This window comes from Crocodylus porosus, unplaced genomic scaffold, assembly GCF_001723895.1.
Source record: "Crocodylus porosus isolate Cpor-Errol unplaced genomic scaffold, CroPor_comp1, whole genome shotgun sequence".
Classification (NCBI taxonomy): Eukaryota; Metazoa; Chordata; order Crocodylia; family Crocodylidae; genus Crocodylus; species Crocodylus porosus.
The window spans coordinates 46,795,794-46,817,801 of record NW_017728949.1 but is presented as its reverse complement, the minus strand read 5'-3'; the positions used below and the strand labels follow the sequence as shown (position 1 = coordinate 46,817,801).

The 22,008-nt window shown below is 40.8% G+C and overlaps 1 long non-coding RNA gene across 1 annotated transcript in view; it reads right to left on the bottom strand.

Annotated features, from left to right (window-relative positions):
- The window catches only part of LOC109322535, a 42,539-nt gene extending 20,888 nt beyond the window's left edge, over positions 1 to 21,651 (bottom strand). The window contains exons 1-2 of the long non-coding RNA XR_002104395.1: positions 21,581 to 21,651; positions 3,954 to 4,130 (exon numbers count right to left, since the gene is read on the bottom strand). This is a non-coding gene — a long non-coding RNA (uncharacterized LOC109322535). The remainder of the gene's footprint in view (positions 1 to 3,953; positions 4,131 to 21,580) is intronic.
- Between the last annotated feature and the right edge of the window lie 357 nt (positions 21,652 to 22,008).

The window sequence follows — 22,008 nt, the reverse complement described above, 5'->3', positions numbered from 1 at the left end:
ACCAGCCCTGACCCACCTGATCATTTTCCTTCCTGTCCCCACCACCTGCCAACCCTCCAAGACCCTGCAATCAGTTCCCTGCCTGGCACCTCCCCCACCTGCCCCACAGACCCCCCCAATCCCTGCCCTGTCCGGTCCCATCCCCTCTATGGCTTAAAAAAACCCCAAAAACCATCCTAGCACTTACCAGCAGTTGGAGCTGCCATCCATGTCACTGGGGCCCTGCCTGCACAGTGCAGTGCAGAGGGGCAGCCCCAGCCCAGGTCCCCTTGCCTGCCACTGCCCTGTGCTTCTCAGGGGTTCTTCCAGGAGGCCCTGGAGCCACCACACCCCTGCTCCTACGGTAAGTAGATGCTTTTTTTGCTTTTTTTCTTCTTTTTTCTTTTTTTCCTTTAAAGTGATGGTGCCTGGGGTTGTGGTGGGCAGCCATGGGAGTACCCATGGGGGTGCAAGCGGGGGGTGGGGCTGGGCCCTGTGGGAGGGCAGCAAAATATATATTCATGTATTCATGAATTAATGAAACTTGTATTTAGAGTTCACTTTATTATTATGATAAGAGACATGCTCTAACACTGTAGATATATCAATAAAACATTGTCCAACTGATAGCTGTCTCTGTCTCACTCTTTATCTTTATAGTGCTCTTTTGTTTTACTTGTGGAGGAACATGGATTTGCAGGTATTTTACAGAGTGACTTTGGGATTTTTTTATGAGGGATTTTTCAGTTTTCCAAATCGGGAACACTATAATTCCTGCTAGGGAGGTCAATGGCAGGACCCTACCTGCTCAGAGCTGGCACCTTGGATGTAGCTGGCTGTAGCTGACCTCCTGGCCAAATGGGGCCAGGAGGTCATACCTTGACAGGTCAAAGCAGGCCACCACATCTGGAACATCTTCTGGGTGATAGCTGCCCAGATGGCTGGGGATGGGGCATACATAGCAGTAGTGCCACACAGATGCCAACTCTGCAGCCACAGCCCACTGGCAGCTGGCCCAGAGGGGCAGATGTCTCTATTGGCTGTGCAGTGCCCATCTGGGTCTGACAGGTGCACAGCAGGTCATAGCCAGGCAGCAGTCCCCACTGCCAGAGTGCTGCAGTGGGTAGAGGGTGCAGGGAACTCTCAGGGCTGCTTCAGCAGTCCAGCTGGCACAAGGGGTAGTGTCCCCAGGTACCAATTGGCTGGGCCCCAGAAGCTCCTGAAAGCGAGTAGCCCTGAGCTACTTGCCAGGGCAGGGTGCTGGCCCTGGGCTCTAGCTTCCCTTGGCTGCAGATCCGGGCAGGCAGGATTATTTTGCCCCAAGTGGCACAATTTGCTCCACAACAAAGTGCAAGTCCAAGTATGTGCACTGAGGCAAAAAGCCCTGGCTCAAATTTGCACTGCTTCTATTTGAGGTGCTGCAAGCACACGTGCTTGCATGTGTGGACTCTATGAATCTCTCCATTGGCTGTGAGATTAAGTTTATTTACATTTTCTAAAATATGTATTTATAAAGTGGAGTAGTTCAACTGGGACCTTGGAATTTGAAACCAACCTACATGGAAGGGCTGTTTTAGAGATCACTCTAAAAGAGCAGTCCTGGGTACATGTACAAACGCTACGCCTGAGAACAATAAAACTCAGGCGGGAACTGTGCCAGGGTTCATTACATTGCATTAATATCATGTGTAGACACACCCAATTTGCATTAGATTTGTCCATTCTAGCTCAGAAGCTATTTTGTGAGAGACTAATTAACTGAGAATATGGGCTAACATAGTTCTATAAAAATACCACTCTGTAAGTAATAACATTTGATGATGAAAAAGAGGTGTCAGGAAAAATGTAATTACGCCATTTTTGGATTTCGGTGGAAATGTTAAGCTTCTAAGAAAAAAAAATGGCTTGTGCTGTATAGTTTATTGTTGATATCACCTTTCACATTAAGAAGAGGGAAAAAATGCAAGTAGATTATCTTCTATTTATCATAATAAAGGCCTTTTGTTGTTGTTGTCCGTGATACCCAAAATTCCTTTACTTACACCAACTAAGAGACAGTTGAGAATGAGAGAGAGAAAAGATAGGGGAAAAAGGAAATAAATGATAGTTGTGTATATATAAAATGTTAAGATAATGACATCTCAAGATTAGTATTTACAGTAATATGTTGTCCTTTTTTTCCTTGTCTCCTCCATTTTACATTGCCTCTTTTTTTCTACACTAAATAACTTGGTGCTTCTGGTATATAGTCATGGTGTAAAATCCATGATTGTGTAGAGGTGCAGGTAGTATCCACACTCTAGCCTTTCCTTCTCACTTCAGGGTATAGAACCAGGAAAGAATGCTTCTGATTCCATACTCTTACTTTCTACAAAGCATTGTGTCTGCCGGTGGATTGACTGTGAACCGGAGATTGAATTTCATTTTCTGAATGCCTCTGCTGGCATTAGCTCTAATAAGAACGCTTACAGAGAGTGCTAGATTGCCTTGTTGGAAGGAAATCCCTTTTTCTGCAACTCTGCACTATAGGGAACAAACATGAGGTTTTGGGGAACTGGAGAGTCTATGGAACCAGGCTGATCAGCACACCCCAGTATGTTGCTTCTCTCTTTGTAGCCCGAGTCTGAGGAACAACAGCTTCCAGAAGGCCCAGTTGTACACATTTATTCTCGGAAGAGATCATGGCTGACTCTGTATTAGGTACAGACATGACTTTCCTAGCAAAAACATAATTTGCTTGAATTTTTATTAAAAAAAATCATAGTCACTGTCATCCAAGCCAGCTTTCTATCAAACAACACTTCCTTACCCAAACTCTTCTGGAATTTGGTTTCTTTAATGCCTTTAGACTGTTAAGAACATATTAAAATGCCGTTTACAATTTTTTAGCCATGGGAAATCTAGCCTTAATCCTGGCCTTAGAAGGTTGATTGTAAGATGTGTCACAGGGCACCAGTAGATCATGAATCTACCAACAACTCACTATTAAAAAAGATTGGCTTTATCTGGCAGCTCCAAGAGCCTCATTCACAAAATAACAACCGAATCTGTAAGAGCAGGCAGTATCTCTTTTTGACAAGGAGTAAGAGTAAATGATTGCTGAAAGAGTTGCTTAACAATAATAGAAGATGTAGTAATACGTGCATGGATGGAATCTGTTTCTTCCTGCTAATGGCATCTTTTTGTCCCTCCTCTTCTCCTCCACCCCCTTTCTAAAGTGAAAAGCAAGTAGGATAAAACAATAAGTAGCCTAGCTGGTGGCCTTTGCCTTAAAAATCTGACTGAGAGAGTCAGCTGGTAGAGGCCCTGGGGGGTCAGCCTGCCAGCCTGGAGGTACTCTCCGCTAGTTGCAGAAAGGCTGGCTGGGGCTGGGACACTAGCCATCTGGGGAACTAGCTGAGACTGGGGTACTTGTGAACAGGCAGCACCTCCACTGAAGCTACCTCCTGCCCCAGCCAGTTTGTGCAGCATTGCTGCACACTAAATAACGCTGCCATAGGACAGTGGAGTTAATTAGTTTACTGCAGCCTTATAGGGCTGCATTTGTAGATTCTGAGACTTTACTGTGGAGCTAATTAGGCAGTTCCACAGTAAATGTCTTGTGTAGCCCACTGAGGCCTAAAATGTATGTATTCTGATCACAGACACAGAGTGCACTGGAAGTACTTTGTATAGATGGGAAGGAAGAGACCTTGCATATAATTTATACTTACTACACATTCCTTTATTGTTACTCTGCCCAAACATGTCCTACTGTCATGACCCATAAGTCACACTGATTGTCTGTTACTTTACAGATTATTATACAGATTATTCAGTGACACCTATTCAGGAATTCCATTACCATGACTGCAAAAATAGTTTAATTCCGACATTTTATCTTCCTGTTTTCCTTCTCCTTGGGAGAAGAAAGTTATTTTAAGTAATGAAAACAATTTAATTTAATTCAAACAAAAGTGTTATTTTTTTTTAACCTGAAACCGTGTTGGCAGAGACTTGCCAGAGTCCATCAATCCCTACCTGCTCCATCCACAAACTTCGCTGCCTTGCAAAGCATAGTGTAGCTTCTATCTGTTCTGTGCTCCCCAGGACTTGCTGCCTAGTCTTGACTGCCACTTGAAATGGTTCTTTATCTGGAAATCCATAAAACTCTAAACAGTATAAATTACAAAACAAATAATTTTAAAATGCAATGTGTTGCAAAGCATTTGCTAAATAACTATGTCAGGTGTTTCACGATTGTTTATTCCATAGCTCTAGATCAGGGGTTTTCAACCTTTTGGGGTCAGTGTACCTCCAGTGGCCGGATGCAGAGCAGTGTACCCCTGGTGGCTGGGTGCAGTGTGGGGGAGGGGGCTGCACAGCCGGACATTGAGTGGGTGTGTGTGGTGGGGTGACACATGGCTGGACACAGAGCAAGGGGTGGAGGGGAGGGTGACGCGTGGCTAGCTACAAAGCAGGGTGTGGGGTGGGGGGTGCATGGCCAAATGTGGAGCGGTGGCAGCCACAGCATGTGAGCTTCCCCCACCCCTCACAGCCAGCCACGTCGGCAGTGCTTGAATGGCAGCACAGCATCGTGCGTGGTAGTACTCCATCCCTGCCCTTACGTATTCCCTAGGGCCTTCTTAAGTACTACTGGAGATACATGTACCCCTGGTTGGCAACCCCTGCTCTAGGATGTAGGATATTATTAAAATAATTAGAAATATCCTGTTCCACTTCCGCCCCTCCCTTCCCCAACACCCCATACAACCTGGGGGAAGAAGCCATAAAAGGTAGGTCAAAAAGGTTGGGAAGATAAATGGCAATGTAGTAGAAGATTTTATAGTAGGGATGGAATAATTGTCCTTATATTTTCTTGTAGAGAAGCATGTTCATAGTCCACCTTTATTACTATCATGCTTATCTTTTTAAAAGCACAGTTTGTAGATGAAGAGGTTCTGCAAACTACACAGTAATCACTGTTTCTGGTAGATGGAGATAGCAGGCTTATATATATAAATGTTTGCTAGCTCCATCTACCAGAAAACAACGACTATTTTGTAGTTTATAGGTATAGATATAGATATAGATCATGACTTCTATGGAGTTCTTCATTTTAGACTACCCAGGGAGCCTGAAAACTGCAGGCAAATGTAGTGGTAGACTTGATTCAAGACAGGTATCTTTGTTTTGGCTTTGTATTCATTTATAATCAGGTCATTGTTATTTTTATAAAATTTTATGCCAAGAATTTTAATAACCTCACAAGAGGGAAAGCTATATCACCTCATATTTTGGGTGCTGATTTTTTCTCATGCTGTGATTTGCTTTATCAGGTAAACCAAATACAAATCCATCAGACAGCTTTCTCATTTACATCACCTCTCCCATTTCAAAAGTAATTAAAAATATGCACACTTTCAAATGGAACCTCCCTAACCAAACATTTATTTTATCGTTCTCCACTCAGTTCTTGTCATAAATTGAAATCAGATATTAGGCCGGTGACGGAATTTTTTTGTTAGATTATGTGAAACTTAAGCCAAACTTATTTTTTCTTTAATGATTTTGTTTATTTCTTGTTGGGAGTCAGGAACTGAATGTATTTCTTTAGCTACAAATTAGGTAAGCTTTTCTCCTACTAGAAGTTATAGGGCTCCCATTTGATATGTGTAAAATAGAGTGTTATATTTAAAAGTGTATACTTCATAAGGTTATCATAAGTCAGACTACAAGGATAGACATAAGACAAAGGACCACCTTTTCAACAAAAATACATAAATCAAAACATAAATCTATCTACACAAGAAAATCTTTTGATTGTAGGATTTACTTGTGTTTTCTCCAAAGTACATTTAAATGGCTAACAATATAGGATCATAATAGGATACAATGCAATGTTGGGAGCCTATTTGAAAGAACCTAGTTTGGTACTAGAACTCTTTACCTGCAAATATAAGACATTAATAAACATAATACAAATGAGGTACTTCTCTAAAGGCAAACTGGTAATGGATAGTAGTAACAGAGTAACACAGGTGATGCACACAAAGAAGAAATTCAAGAATGTAGCATAATCCACAACTCCTCCTTCACTTAAGGGCAGCATCAATGAAGAAACAGGGAAGTATAAAGACAAGGGAGCAAATGTGATGATTTAGGTGCAGCGGTGGCCCGAAATAGCTCTTGCATTTGCACTTATGCTCCTTTTAATAAGTACCTTGCACAGTTATCCATACCTTGATTTCTTGAAGTCCAACTGTGAAAGGGGGCCGTCTCATAGCCAATCACACTGTTGGCCTGTCCACCTGTCTAGGGCAGTTTGCCCACCTGACTTTCCTGCCATACCTTTGTTGTAACAAAAGAGTTGTTTCTAGGTGAGAGGCTAGGGCCCGGTGCTGGGCTCTACCCAAATTGTGTGCCCCTTTCTCTGGGCACTAATGAGGCCTCTAAATCCCCTACAGCCTCATCCTGAGCCACTGGGACAAATAACAATACAAATATAAGCACCTTACAACATAACTCTCACAATGCAGGCAGTGCTCATCCCCTTTAAGAAGGTAACATTTCCACCCCTAGGATAGCACATCTCTTAGCTCTGAGTACCTTGAGGCTCCTGGAGCCTTACTGTTCTCATAGGCAGCAAAATAGGCAGCACAAGGTCTCGGGAAGTTCTCACGCGCAGGAGCTCCTTTCCTTGGCAGTTGCCAGTGACCCTCCTAGCTCCAGCCCTGAGCTTATATGTCCCCAGGGCCCTGCCTCCTTCATCTGACCACCAGCAGGTGTTGGCCAATTACCCCGATTAGGCTGTTGCTCAGGCCACCAGCAACCTGCAGGGCTCTCTGGCCAGGCTGCTTCTGCCTGTAAAGGAGCAGGCCCTGCTACACTGACCCACTGCAAAGAACAGGAGTCAAACAAAAGTGGCAGCTTCTAAACACAGCCATTCACTTGGCTGAGAGAAGCAAGTAAACAAAGTCACACCACATTTGTATTGCATATATTGCAGTGTCTCCCCACTGAGTACCATACCTAGTTTAAGGTCAGATAATACTCTGTAAGGATGCCCCGTTTTAGGCTGGGCATAACATTTCTTTACTGTCCGAGCCCCCAAAACCTGGAATAGACTCTCTCCAGATGTGGTGCAGGCACCTACTTCTCGACTTATTCATGAAATGCTTGGATGCTTATCTTGCTGGGGTTCTTTGACTCTAGCTGACTTCCTGCCCCTGGGTAGGGGCCTGGTCTTGATGATCTTCAAGGTTCCTTCCAGCCCTTAAAAAAATCAATAAATAAAAAAATAAATTAAAGAATTCCCTTGGGTATGGCTTGTTACATGAAACATCTCCTTTCACCCTGCACCCATCTAAGAACATAACTGTTTGCCTTGTTACTGTTAGCACTGTCTTGTAAAGTGCATCACAGATAGTAACAGCTGATGTGGTTTCATATTTTCATAGATGTTTGCTTAAATACAATTCCTGTCTATTCAAGCTAGTATCTTATTAATTGTAAATCACTTGTGAATTGCCAAAATGCACTTTTATTGCTGGGATACTGTTGATTGGTTGTTAAAGTTTATACCTTCTCTGTTGCTATTATAAACACTGACATTCTAGGACATTTTTTACATGTACTTGGGAGGGAGAGGGGAAGGGGGAGGGGGATCTAATTAAAACACCCACAGAGTCTCATGTATAAGCATCTCCATACTTCAAAATGGTGGTGGGGGTGATTTGACTAAAGCTCATTGAACAAGCTTTAGTTAAATTACTCCCACCACCATTTTGAAGCACAGAGATGTCAATACATGAGATGTGGAAGTTAGCTACAGCATGGTAATTACCATGCTCCAGAAGACTTGATTAATCAATCAATCAATCGAGTCTGCTCCAATGTGCTGTAATTATAGTGCATTGGAGCAACCTCCCTGCATGTGTACAGGCACCTCATGTTATCACTCCATAAGAGTTTTCAAGGTGCCCAGCACTATAATACTTAGATGCTATTGTAAATTAAAATTTAGACCAGGTTTAATCCAAAACAGAATCTAAATCCTCAGATTCCTTCCCTTATTTCAGCCATTTTTTTCTATCTTTAATCAAGTCGTACTAGGTAATTTTTCTATTTCATTATGAAAGGCATCTTTGAAGAAATTAACTATATAATAGAGCACATTGCCATTTTCTTCAACATTATAAGGACTTTGGCTGGAAAAGTTATGATTCAAGTTCCGTGGGAGTTTTGAATAAAATTTTATTAACCCTTGTATCTTTGGACAGGTCTCAACAATGCAATTGAGAAGCAGAATGAATTAATTCAGGCTGAGCTCTGTGCTACCCTGACTAGATTGCTACTGGTTTCTGTTCTAATTAGTCTGAAGCTAGCTTAGGTATTTCTGCACCAGTGAAGACCAACCTTTTTAGCAGGGGTGCCACAAATTAGCCCCACCCCTTCCCAGATGCTACTTCCATCCCCCTCCTTCACCCAATCAGATGCTGTACTTTCTGTTCCCTGCCTCTGTGTCACTACTAAATTGGTTGCTCTGCTTTCTCCTCCCAGCCCTGAACTCCCTGCCTGATATGCTGCTCTGTGTTCTGCTCCCTGCCCTAACCGCTACTGTGTTGTTTGTCCCCTCCCTGGTCTGCTGCATGCCACACAGAGGGTGCCTGTTGGCCACCCAGTCTCTACACTATATTGCAATCACTGCAGTGATTGCAATGAAGATGATGCCTTTGTTAACTATGCCTTCTGTTGCATTATGTGGAAAAATAGGTGATTTTTAAAAAAGGCTTTAAAGGTCATGACCTGTATCTGCAAATGGTTTAATTGCTGTAAAAGAAATTAGGGCAGGCTATAAAATGTATACATTGTACTGTCTCTTCAGTTTATCTCATTTAAGGTATTGATGTATCGCATCTGTATCTATCTATTATTTAGCTATCCATGTTGAAGCAATGCCATTTGGGGCAATCCAAACCACCATAACTAAGTACCATATTTACTTAAATATAAGATAATCCTGAATATAGGACAACCCCTCAACAATTAGATTCTATATATGGAAAATTTATAAATTTGTTATAATTTTTCAGGTGTAGAATCTAATTATTGGATGTTTGCTTGAATTTGTCCCCTTCCTACTGCTACAGAAGATAAAGTAAATTTTAGATGGTTAGATGGCTCTTTTGCCCTCCCCACCCCTTCTCCTGCAACTTCTTTCTCTGTTCTTCCTCAGCACTGCAAGTTTTAGTACAGGTACTGCATAAACACACTTTTAAGCAGAACTTTTGTACCTACTGCACCTGCCGGGCCTCAATCATATGGTCCCTCATCACCCGGCCCAGGGACTTGATGATAACTTTTCGCTCCGTCCCTTAGGTGTATGGGGCCACGATCTCCTGCCTCAGGTGGTCTTCTCCCCTCCTTATCCTGCCTGCCATGACTTTGATGATATCTCAGTGGTGGAGGGGTCCGACTGTCTGATTCCGGCTGCCCCAAGGCCGAGGCGTGATGTTCTTCGCGAGGCTCCAACCTGTACCTCGCCTTATACCCAGGCTTGGTGGTGTGCTATTGCTGTTGTCAGCAGCCAACCCTCACTCTATGAGGGGTTCCTCCTGGTTGCTGTTAGACCCTAGAGGAGGGCCAAGTAAGCCCAGATCCCCTTTGACTCTTATGCCCTTAGTGGCCCTGACTCCCTCTGACTTTGGTGTCCAAAACAATAATAATAATGATAGTAATAATAAATAATTCACCAACAGGATACGGACACCACGATTATATGCCCCTTCACAACACACCCTAGATCACTACCTGGGAGTGCCTAGTACTGTTCTCTCCCCTTTACCAAATACCCATCCCCATTAGGGCTGCCTTCCTTAGCCCGTGAGGTACTCTCATGCATGTGTGCCCTCTACGTCCCTCAGTACAGGAACCATCTCTCGACGGGCTCTCGCATGGGTCCTCTGTCCCGGACGTGAGGGTCTTAGCTGGCCCTTTATGCAGATATCTCTTTTTCTGTAGGTCCGCTGGCCTTTGCCTCTGTTGATGAGGTCCCCACTGTAGGCTCTCCTCGGGGCCCTAAGTTTATATATAACCGGGACACCTGGGTCTTTCTCGGTCAGACAGCAGCGTCTCTGCCTGGGCACAGTTCAGGATCCTTTTCTGAGCTGTGAGCAGCGTTCCCCAGCCCCTCCACCTCCTTAGTGGACCCAGGGGCTCTTCTTTCGATGCTCTCTTGCCACCTCTCCTTCCCCACTGCTCTGTTGTTCCCCCTTCTTATACTTCCAGGTTGGTTCTCCTCCCCCTCTCTCCCAGCTGTTTCCCCTTTAAAAAAACCGTGGCTAACGAGCCATGCGGGTCCCACCACTGCTTCCAGCTCTGCCGCAGTTCCTGCTGCCGGTAAGCTGTTTTTATTCATTTCTTCTTTCTTTTCACTCTCCTTTAACCCTTCAGAGTTCATATCTTCCCCTTGCCCTGGGACACCTACTTATATATAGTATGAACTGTAAATAAGTCTAAAGACAAAAAGATCATTATTTTCTATATAGTTTATTGGGCTGGACCCCAGCAGAGCCAACATTGTTTCAAGTCATGGTGAACCCACAGTCCCGCATTGCTCCGTGTGTGCATGTACTCCAGATTCTAGGCCTGTGTGAGTCGGCAGCGATCCGATCCAGCTTCGGATCCAGCCACTTCAGATGGCTGTGATCCGATCCAGAGCTCTGGATCGGTTTGCCGCTTCGATCCGGCCAAAGTGGCTCCAAAGCTTCAGAGATCCAGCTATAGGTTATAACGGGGAATGAATGAAATATCTATAACTTTGTTATTTTAGCTCTGATTTGGGTGCAACTTGCAGGGGTGGTAGTCTCTGCTGAGAGCATGAATCCTGCCAAACTTCAAGAAGTTCGCTGTAGGGGTTTGGGGGGAACTTCACCCTGAGCTGCTGACAGGCAAAACTTGCCATGCGGGTGACTGCTTGGTTGACTGCATGTCTTGGGGCACAGGGGGGTAAAATCTAGTGCAGGCCTGGGTCCTGGGCCCTGCCAGGCCATGAAGCCTGCCAGCTGTGTGTGTCTCATTGGGTGATGTGGGTGGGTGACATTGTGTGTGTGTTAAGGTGCACCTTTCCTGGCGCTGGGGCCTCTGCACAACATGGCAGTGTGCCCCAGTGAGGCCTCCTCCTCCACTACAGCCACATGGATGGTCCTCTGCTTTACGTGACAACAGGTAAAAACACTTAGCTGGCTCAACACCAGTAGCATCAGCAGCAGCATCAAAGGTACCCAAACAGAACTGGCATGGAGCCTATCGTTTTATAAAGGGATTAACAGCAAGAAGTAATGGTGTTGTGTTGTGTTGGACATCTGATGTTATTCACGGTGTGTGATGGCTTATCTTGTGTTTTTATGTCTATATGTGTATTATGGAAAAAAAGGAGTACTTACAAAATGTATCTTTGGAAGCTTTAGGGTTGAAAACCCCTTTGTCAGGCTGAGGAAGTACCTGCTGTTGGTCCTCGAAGGAAGGAATAGTAAAGAAGCCAGAGGCTGCCCTGGCCTGCAATGGAGGCAAGAAAGCCATTCAGTGGAAATGGAGGCACCGGGGGGGAGGAACAGGCTGGGGTGGGGGGGTAGAGGGGGAAAGGGGGGATGTAGCAGCACAGGTAAAAGTGCAGAGGTGCCTGGGGTGTCAGATGTCCAGCAGGTTGCAGTGTGACAGAACTCCACTGTGTATACTGAGTCTGTGAGTTTCTGTACCTACTACCTAGGAGACCGATGAAGTGCAGTTCATAGGCCCAGCTCTTACAAGTTGTTTGTACATTCAAAAAAGCACCTAACCTCATCACCAGAACTGAAGCCAACTTCCTACAGCTCAAAACACAAAACTGCCAACTATGTCCAGTACCCCCACAAACTGCACACCAGAATCTATCAAAGACAACAATACCCAACTACCTTTGGGGGCACATTCCTCACCAAAAAAACACTCTGCCTTCAGTCTCTCAGGCCTGATCCTGAGAGGGAACAAATTACAATACAAACCACTTTGCTCAGCTAACTTCCTATCTGAATGTTTAGCCCACATTGGTCATGTGTTTTCTAGTTATGGTCAGTGTTGGCTGCATTTAATCAAAGTCATATTTGGTTTCCATTACTGAGAACATGCTGCTTTAGACAGCAGTTGAATGATAGACAATGTATTTAATGAGGTTTCCTGGTATGTGGCTGTAAGATGGGAGGCTTTTTGCCCCATGCTGACCAAGGGGAAAAAACTCATCTAGTATTCAAGTAAACATGGTAGTATGAAGTTTCCTAGCTGTCAAAAATAGAAAGAGGTCATTCTTCTACTTGTATGTAGGCGAGTCTTCCTTAGCAATAATATTTCTGGTAATTTTCATGCAAATTAAATCAAATAGGATAACAATATAGTAAACAAATAATACAAATTTATGTATTTTATGATTTGTTTCTACAGATTATAACTTTTCATCATCTTGCATTTAACTAACAAACAAATTCCAAAGCAGCTGGGAGTCACCCTAGTGGGTATCTCAAGAAAGTAAGTGCACAGCAATTCTCAGTTTAAGAGTTTAAGACAGTTTTGCATTGTGTTTAGAAGACTGATACTCTGGCTCTAACAGACAAGCATTGAACAAGCCACATAGGCAAGGAACAGTTGTATTAGCTTTACAGTATGCTATAACCAATGCAAAGGTGGACTAAAATCCATTTCTGCCTGGTCACACGTGTGACTGCTAACTTCACTAGAGCCAAGTGTAAAATTTAACTTCCTCACCTGCTGTGTATTACTTCAGGCCTTTGATGGTTTGGTAATACAGAACCCAATTGGTTTGGTGATACAGGCATCTTTCCAACTGAGAACCAGATTGAGGTTGCCAAAATTTGCCAGTAAGCCACATGTAGGATTTGAACCTAGAATTCTAGAAGTGAAAGTTATGAACTTCAGTTAAGAAACCTTGAAAATGATTTTCAATGGATAGAATAGCTTTGAAAGAATAGTGGCTTTCACAGAGTACTGAAATCCAGGGCTAAAGAGCACTTTGGATTTGCTATAGATTTCAGTTTCCATTTTGGTACCGGATTCTTTACATTTTAAATTCTCATGATTAGAGTCCTGCACAATATTTTGGGTCCCTCATTCTTTGTTTTAGACTGGTCTCATGCTTCCTCTAGCAATCACAGGAGATAACTTGTTTTGCAGACAAATGAAGTGTCATACTTGTATCAACCTGCACCACTGAAAACCTCAGGTTTACAGCCAGCTTCTCTATCAGTATCTTTGGCTGTCCTCCAGGAATTTCTTCCCTGGAATGCTAATTTAAGAAGTTGTCTTATTAGTATTGCTTTGGCTTTGTCCCAGAGAGAGTAAGCTCATTTTTCTAAATCAAAAACAGGTAGTTGACAAGCTCTTTAGAAATAAACAGGATTGCACTGTTGAGTTGTCATTGTCTTTTAGCAGATGATTTGATCCGGTGTTTTTTTAATCCATGGCTATGCTGTAGTACTGTCATGCTTTGCTATTTAATCTTAATATGATCAGCCAGATTCAGCCTATGCTCTTGGTCAACCCTGGTGGGGGGGTTCCTTATCCAGCCAAGTTTCTGAGGAAAATGGTTGGAACAACTCTCCTGTCACCTGGGCAACCCAGAAAGGGTTAGCTGGAAAGGAAGGGATGTTGCTTGAAAAAGTAATGGAAAGTCTATGGTTCTTTGTATTGTAATAAGTAGTTGGGTGACTGACCATGATAATATACATCAGTAAACCTTTGCAATAATTCATTATGTGTAATCAGTTTATATTTGGAGAAATTTATTCCCACCATTCCTTAATGCCCCTTACAAATGCATACAGAAAAAGTGTGCAGGTGCATGTATGCATGTAAATACACTCAAGCATGCAAGTTAAAAAAAAAGAAAGGAAGGAAATATAAAAACCAACTATCCTATCACTGTTCTCCTGCTTGTAGGAACACTGACCCCAGTTCACCTCTTAGGCACAATGAGAGATACCATTTCCCCCCCCACATCCTAAAGAATCCTGGGTGATAGCTTGGTCCCACTGAAGTCAATGGTGAAATTCTCATTCAGCAAAGCCAGATTTTTAACTCATCTTTTTGTGCTTAATTCCAGCTAAACATTGTCATTTATAATTCACATGAACAGGCACTTATCTGTACCCTGTAGTTCTTCATCCTCTCCTTGAGCATCCAACTCTTCTCACAGAAATCCTCCAGTCTCTTACAAGTTCTTTCATGTTTTCCATCACCTACTATGAGTCACAATTTGCTACCAGTAGCAGATATTAATATCTTGCTATTATTTTTTGCTGTCTTGTCATTATTTGCTGTGCCTCACCTTGCCATATTTTCTGGTCCAGAGATTGCAAACCATGAGGAGCTACCCCCACATCCATGACAGTTACCATCCCTGAACAGGTACATGATAAAAGGAGCAGAGGAGCAAATTCCATCAGGAGATACCCTTCTATTAGAATTTGATAACCCGGGAGTACACTTGCTTTCATTCTTTCTTTCGAGATATTTATTTTAAACATGATTTTTTATCAATTCTCAATTTTTTTTTTAATCAAGCCTCAGCATGTCATCTTTTACTTTGGTTAACATTGAGAAGTTGTATGTCATTGTGCTAGTTAAGATATAACTTTAATAATAAATTATCACAGAAATAATGATTATTGTTTTTAGCTTAGAGAGTTGTCATAGATATGAGGGGTTGTGCATTTGTATCTCAAGGCATCAATTATGCCTCATCTTTGGGCTGAATTCTGTAGCTTACATCAACAAAAATATGCAAAGGAAGAATTGTCAACAGCCTAGTAGCATACATGGCACTGATTCCCCGGGGCAAGTGAAGCTGTATTTCAGAAAGAATCCTCAGGATAAAGGAAATAAAATTTTGCACTTCTGCGAAGCTGTTTTTGGAGTTGGCTCTGTTTTTGAGTATAGGTGGGCATGACTACACATGTGCTTGAATGTTCAGTAGACTATTTAGCTACACATTAAAGCATCATGTAAAAAACTGTAACATTATGCTAGTGCTCAGTAAAAGAGTCTACTGCACATTAAGCATCACTAAAAAAAGCATTTAAATGTACTGCGCACTCTGGTGCACATTAATTAGTACTTCACTAATTTTAATGCACATTAGAAAAGGTGCATTAATGCATGTGTAGATGCACCTGGTATGTCCCATTTGCTAAATTGGGCCTAAATCTGAGTTTTGTTTTAGCAAAAAAGATTTTTTAGATGTGTGCTTACATTCTTTGTTAATGCATCTTGTAACATCCTATACTAGTTTGGTCTGTCCTAGGGATGTTCAACTGGCAGCTTCAGGCTGAAGAAGTTAACATGCAACTCCTGGGCACCTGCCTGGCCATCATTGCTCTGGCTGCTAAGGTGGAAGTGGCTGGGGTCTCTGGGGCAGGACAGCAAGGTGGGAGGCCATATGACAACAGAAGGGGTGCTTGGGCAGGGGATTCTCATGGTAGTGGCAAGAGGGTGGGAACTTCCCACATGATGGTGGCAATGAGATGGTGGATAGCCTACACAGTGGTGGGGAGGGAGGAACTTGCATGACAGCAGGGAGCTGGGAGGTGGGGAAAAAGTGCCCATGAGGGGGTGACAGCAATGGTAGGGGGATTGCCCATGCAGTAGTCACAGTGCAAGGCTCATGCAGTGGAGGTCCTGGAGAGCCCATGTGGTCCCAACAGCATGTAGTGTGCACAGTGTGTGCTCTGAGGCTCACAAGCTGTGCTGCATGTGGCCCTTAGCTATGCTAAAGTTGGACAGCCCTGGTCTATGCAGTACTAAGTAATTTTGTTTTCCCTTTATAAGAACATCCCTTCCATTTCTTTAACCAATTCCCAATCCTGAAGATTAACTAAAGTGCATTTCTCTTTGATTGCTTCATTAATCTTGCTGATGTTCATTGTATTAGTGTTTATACTTTGAATTGTGTTACTTGTTTTCTTAGACATGGTCAGTCAATCAGGTATGTTAATATTAGCACATAGCCACAAAATCCCCAGACTGTAATGCCGGAAGGGACTATTATATCACACATTCTGATTTAGACTATCTGTAATACAAGCCAGACTTTCACCAATTTACCCCTGCACTGACCACAATAACTTCTGTTTGAATGAAGCATGTCTTCCAAAATGGCATTCAAGATTTATTAGTTGATATCAAGAGATACAGAATACACCCCTTTGGCAGTTTATAGGAAAGGCTGTAGAAAATGTGTGCCTTTATTTGCTGTTGAATATGTCTGGTTTTAACTTCCAACCATTTGTTTTGGTTACACTTTTACACCTTGGTGTGATTCTGACACTTAATCCATATATCAAAATATTACAAAATAGTTCTGGTACCTAAATATTTAAAAAGAGATTGAAAAGTTAGAGAAGTTGCTAAGAAGAGCCACAAAATTCAATTTTAGGGATTAAAGAATATACATTGTGAGAGAATATGTGTAGCATATCAAAAAGATTGAAAGATGAATTGACTAGAGTGCAAAAATATTTTCAAGGGAGAAAATTCTATAGGACTAAATATAGTGAAGAAATTTAAAATAAAATAGTTATATCAGAATGTACAGACAGTTGTTATTTTAGTAATATTTTCCAGTGGAGACGAACCCTAAGGGGCTGGGGAGAGATGCAAACCAGTGGTTGAGAAAGTCCTTACCGATGGATCAAAGCTTCTATACTAGAAAAAGTTAAGAGAAGTGATTATTTAGCTATGAACAAAAATCATTATTTTTTTGTGATTAATTTATATTAAAACCATATCTCAATTAGAATAGTGAGATACATCTTCACTGGATTGATTAAAATACCATCTCTAAAATCCATATATATCAATTACATTAATGAAAGAAAACTACATTTGCCAGGAACAGGGAATAGATCACTATTCAGGTAATTAGAACAGCAAATTCGTAATTTGCTATGAGATTATAAACATACCTATTACGTTGGAAAATCGGCCTGAGAGGGCCCACTTGGGCCATCCAGTTCTGCTGCCTGCGTTTATAGGTGGCTGCTTGTCCAAAGAGCCCAACAGATTTTCTGTTCTTACACAAATCAGAGCCACGAAGAACCCAGCTCCCTCGACCTTATGTCTTCTGCCCCCCTTCCCTCCACCTCCCCACCAATATAGCACTTTTTTTTTGTATGTGTAGGAAGCATAGTCTGATCCAAGTAAAGGACAGCAGCTTCAGCAGATGTTACTGAGCATCCTCGCCATTACTCCAGTACTCAATAATGGTAGAGTAGCAAATTCTGGTCAGTAGCACTTCATGGCACTACATGCTACATATACATAAGGATCTTGTGTGAAGAAGGTTATTGCTTCTCAATGCTTCCCCAGCTTCTGCCAGAGATGTGGGGCAGAACATTTTCCAGTGTTTTATTTGTCCGTGGGAAATTTTTCATTTCTAAAAATTCATTGTTTCATAACATTCACTAGCAACAATGAGTGGATGCCAATACAATATTAGGCAGCTTGGCAGTTTCAAAGTTGTAATTAATGTTATGCAGGTGATTATCCCTAGGAACTGTGTGAGAGAGTACATATGTTTTATTGATCTGTAAACAGGAGGGTAAATACACTTATATAAAAATCCAAAACCAAAAATCAAGTTATGAATTCACTTAATTGGTTTTAATTTGACCTGCACAGCCAAAGCGTGGCATATCATGTGTATGCTAAAATTAGTGCGTTAACAGTTTTCAGTGCCTTCATTTTTTTCCTTAAATTTAAACAAACAATAGAAGGGAAGAACATGCTGTTGTGTATTGTCTTTACATTTTTACAAGTATTCCAATAACAATAATTTCTTTTCACATAAAGCTTTGAATGTGTTTGACTATAACATTTAAATCACATTAAGTGTGCTGTATTTAATAATTTTCCTAATCAAATATTTCAGTTCAAATACTTGTGGCTGTTGAAACATAAAATTAACAGGGGGGTAGTTTTTTAGTTTTGTTTACTAAAAATAAGTCAAGTAAACATGCTAAATCAGATCGTGCTCTATTTTTGGAAAATTTTCTGGATTTTTTTTCCTGGAAAATTTTCCAGTTCAAATTTTTCCAGAAAACCCACATCTCTGGTCTCTGCAGGAAGGTGGTTAAAAAAGGGTCAAAAGGTAGAGTGGAGTCTGCTGCTGATTTCTGTTGTGGAGAGGTAGAGAGTGTAGAAGTTAAAAACTGAGGGACAGATGGAATAATCAATGAGAGAAAACTGTGGCCCATTTGTCTCTGTATAGAAAATGGCCAAATTGTCAAAAAAGCCTTTTTGATAAGAGGCTTTATTTACAGGGACTTCTCAATTAGCCCTTGGGTCTACTAGCTTGAATGTCTCTATGAATACACCTCCAATTTGAGCAGTGACAGTTTGAGCAGACTGAGGATACAACAATGCCAAGGTTTTTTAGATCAATATTTTTAATTGCAAGAAGAACACAAATAACTGTGTAGGACAAGTTCTTATTACTTTAAGTTATTTGGTGCTACAGCAATAAAATCATGTAGACAAACTCAGAAAGGTATCTGCTACCATAACAAAACTTCTAAAAGGTAGGAAAATTTAAAACTTAAATGACCTGAAAATGCTGTTTTAACTATACTCTTAAGACTATTAACAAAAATGTAATCAAACACAGAGTAACTCTCACTAGATTATGAATGAAACTATTCCTTCCCGAGGCCTTTGCCAGTTCTATGCATAAGAGCAAAAAGTAGAGCATATTTGTTCACAGAAGCAGCGCTTGATATTTAAAAAATGTATCTGTTGGGGGATGATGAAGAGGAAGCATTTTCTGTTCTCTTTTACTGTAACCTACTTCAGAGGCAGTTAGGGCCCCCTGGCCATCTGTATGAACATTTACCTGATATATGCTTTAGTTTTGAAAAATTGGTCCTGATGATGTTTATTTATACATAAGCCTCTTATTAAAATTAGTACCACAATGCTTCCTATTACTACAGAGGAAGACTTCAAATAATGTCATCTCCTCGAAATCTCTCTTTTTTTGTGGCAAGAAAACATCCTTTCTAGTTAGGTATCTATTGATCCCAAAATAGATCTAAATTAATTTTAATTTTAAGAAGAATTTCTTCTTTGTTTACAGGGAGTTTCTTCTTTATTGGTCCTTTAAAAACCTGTCTAGTTACTAGTGAAGTGTATGTTAATTAGGTTACCTGGCACGCCTTTCCTGGTGTCGACACATGGGAAACGCAATTGCTACTGTTGATCCAATTATTCTTCAATTTTACTTCCCATAACATCTGCTGCAATAAACTGATTCCTGGTGTTTTTGCTTGATATTTAAAAAAAGTATCATTTCCCTTTTGCTGTTGGGGGACTATGAAGAGGAAGCATTTTCTGTTCTCTTTTACTGTAACCTACTTCAGAGGCTGAATCTTGCTTGCATGAAGGGAAATGACAGATTCTGATCTCAGTAAGACCAGACATGGGCTCTCAGATGTATTGATAAAGGTAAACTGTAATAACTTCTTACAAAATGGAGGCTCAAAGGGATTTTCCAAATGCTTATTAAAAATATTTCTTAAAAAATGTCAATAACCACTTCCATGTGAAGCATCAGCATTCCAGAAGATATAAGACTTACAGCTTCTTTAATCCAAATTGAATCCAAATTGATAACATTTTCTACCCACTTTGCATGAGCACAGTGGAGCCCCAGAAGTTCTGCAATTCATCCTGTACTGTAGAGGCCCAACTGTGAAATTCTTGCTCTTGTGCAATAGCACCTTACCATCTGGAAAGTTGATCTGGTAACAAAGACGGCCAAAGACAATTTGTTAATAGGAGCTGATATTCTTTGTTGTTGTTGTTGTATTTTTTATATTTCTTTTCTGGTTTAACCACATTCTTTTAGGCACTTACATGTCTTGTTTGTCACTGAAGTAGTGTTGACTCTCTTACTCTAGAGTTACATGATCTTTTGCTTGTTTCTTTTCTGATTTATAATTGAATTCTCACAGACTCTTACTCCAGGGTACTTGATATATCACATAGCCAACCAATTGATTCTGTGAGATCCCAAATATCTCTTTTAAAATTCTCAGTACAGTTGCTAATTTTTTGGCTTTCTAACTAAGCAAACTCTAGAAATAGCTTTCTAGACTTCTGTGGAAGTCTTTCCAACTATTTGAGTTGTTTTAATAAAAGATATTGGATTTACCCAAAGAACCTTGCCTGCTTATGTCTACAACCAACACCCATGAAATTCTTTTGGAAGACTTAGACAACCCTAGTACAAGAAAATTCTCAAGTAAGAGCAGATCAGTCAAGACTGAACAGCCATTCAATGTCTACAGTCCAGTGATCTAACAACCAAGGTCATTCATGAAAGTATCAGAAGGTTGTCAACTATCACAGAATAACATTTCAGAAATAAGTTTTTGAAAGGAAGGTAGGTTAGCAGATTTTAGAATTAAATAATAGAAGAATTTGAATTATATCTCACAGACACTTGACTGCAGCTCCTGGAATACAACATTACCGTCAAAGACGACAAAGTTGAAGATCTGAAATCAGAATCTGTTGGTCCAAGGAGTAGAACTGCACTTTTTAGAGCAAAGAAAATATACAGAAATGAAGATATGGATATCTTTAATGCAGTGTACCAAGGCATCTTTAAAAGGACACAGACTTTTTTGGTTAATAATCCTGAAGAAGAAACTCTGAAATATATTATGTTAATTCTGATATGTGATAAAAATACTAATATTACTTGTTAACTGTTGATATTTAAACATATTTTCTTCTTAGTTATAAATAATATGTTTAGCTTCAATATTAATTAATCAGGGGTATCTTTTGTCATAACTTTATTACAATCTAACCACGCTAATCTAACCTGGTAATCTAGAAAGTATATACTAGTCAAGAGACCCTATTTATAGTTTTTCCTTTTACACAGAGACCTGCTATTATCAATGTCTTTTTTATATGTTTAATATTATGTCTAGCTTTCTGGATGTATTCTACAGGAGATTCTATTTTATCTTAGAGAAAGCCACAAATCATATTCTACAATCAATGACTATACAGTGCTTCATAATTTTAAACAAACAAATACAAGATTTCTCTTGAGCCTTAGATGCAACGATGTTTATCAGGGTTTGGGTGAAACTTTGCAGCTAAAGATAAAAACATTTATCTTGTACATATTAATAACCACCACCAAACTGTTCTGCAGTGCAGTTCATCATCAGCTATCCTTTATTTTACACAGTCCCTATTCATATTGTAAAACCTTCGGGTTTACATGTACATACCATGTTAGAGACCTTGTCCTTTGATACACATCCAGTGGGATTCTGTTTCATTGCTTTTTAATGCTGACAGTCCCCCATCAGCACTTCAATACTTAGAAGTACAAATCTCACCCAGTTTCAACAAACTAATAATGCTAAATCTGCAATCCCTTTTCTGCTCCTTACATCAAAGGCCTGCAAGTGATACTATATCTATAATACCATTATCTATGTTTGGCAAAGCTAGCTTGACAAAAATCAATGCCCTCCCCAAGAATTTTACTTACTACAGAGACTGAAATGCGTGGAACAGTTCCCATCAACTTCTGCGGGTTTTTGATCAGCCCGTGTTCCAAACTGCTTGTGTTTTACAACAACTTGGAACAGCCCACGTGACAAAGTAAAATTGCCTTCTGTTACTCTTTCTAGTCTGATTTATAGTGAAGACATTTTGTTCCCTCAGGAAATCAGTCACCCTTTGATGTCAAGGACCACTCTAGAAATAGGAAAGTGAAAAAAAAAATCAAAGTGCATTGTTACAATGACGAAGTATTCAATAATTTCTCCGATATGCAGGATATGCCAGAAAAACTGTTGAACACTGGAGCTTTTTCAAGAACATAATGCTATTTAACTTTGAACAGCTCAGAAGTAATTTTAATCCACCTTGTTAGGGTTTCTATATATGTTTGCAAGTTGCACATTCACTGGGCTG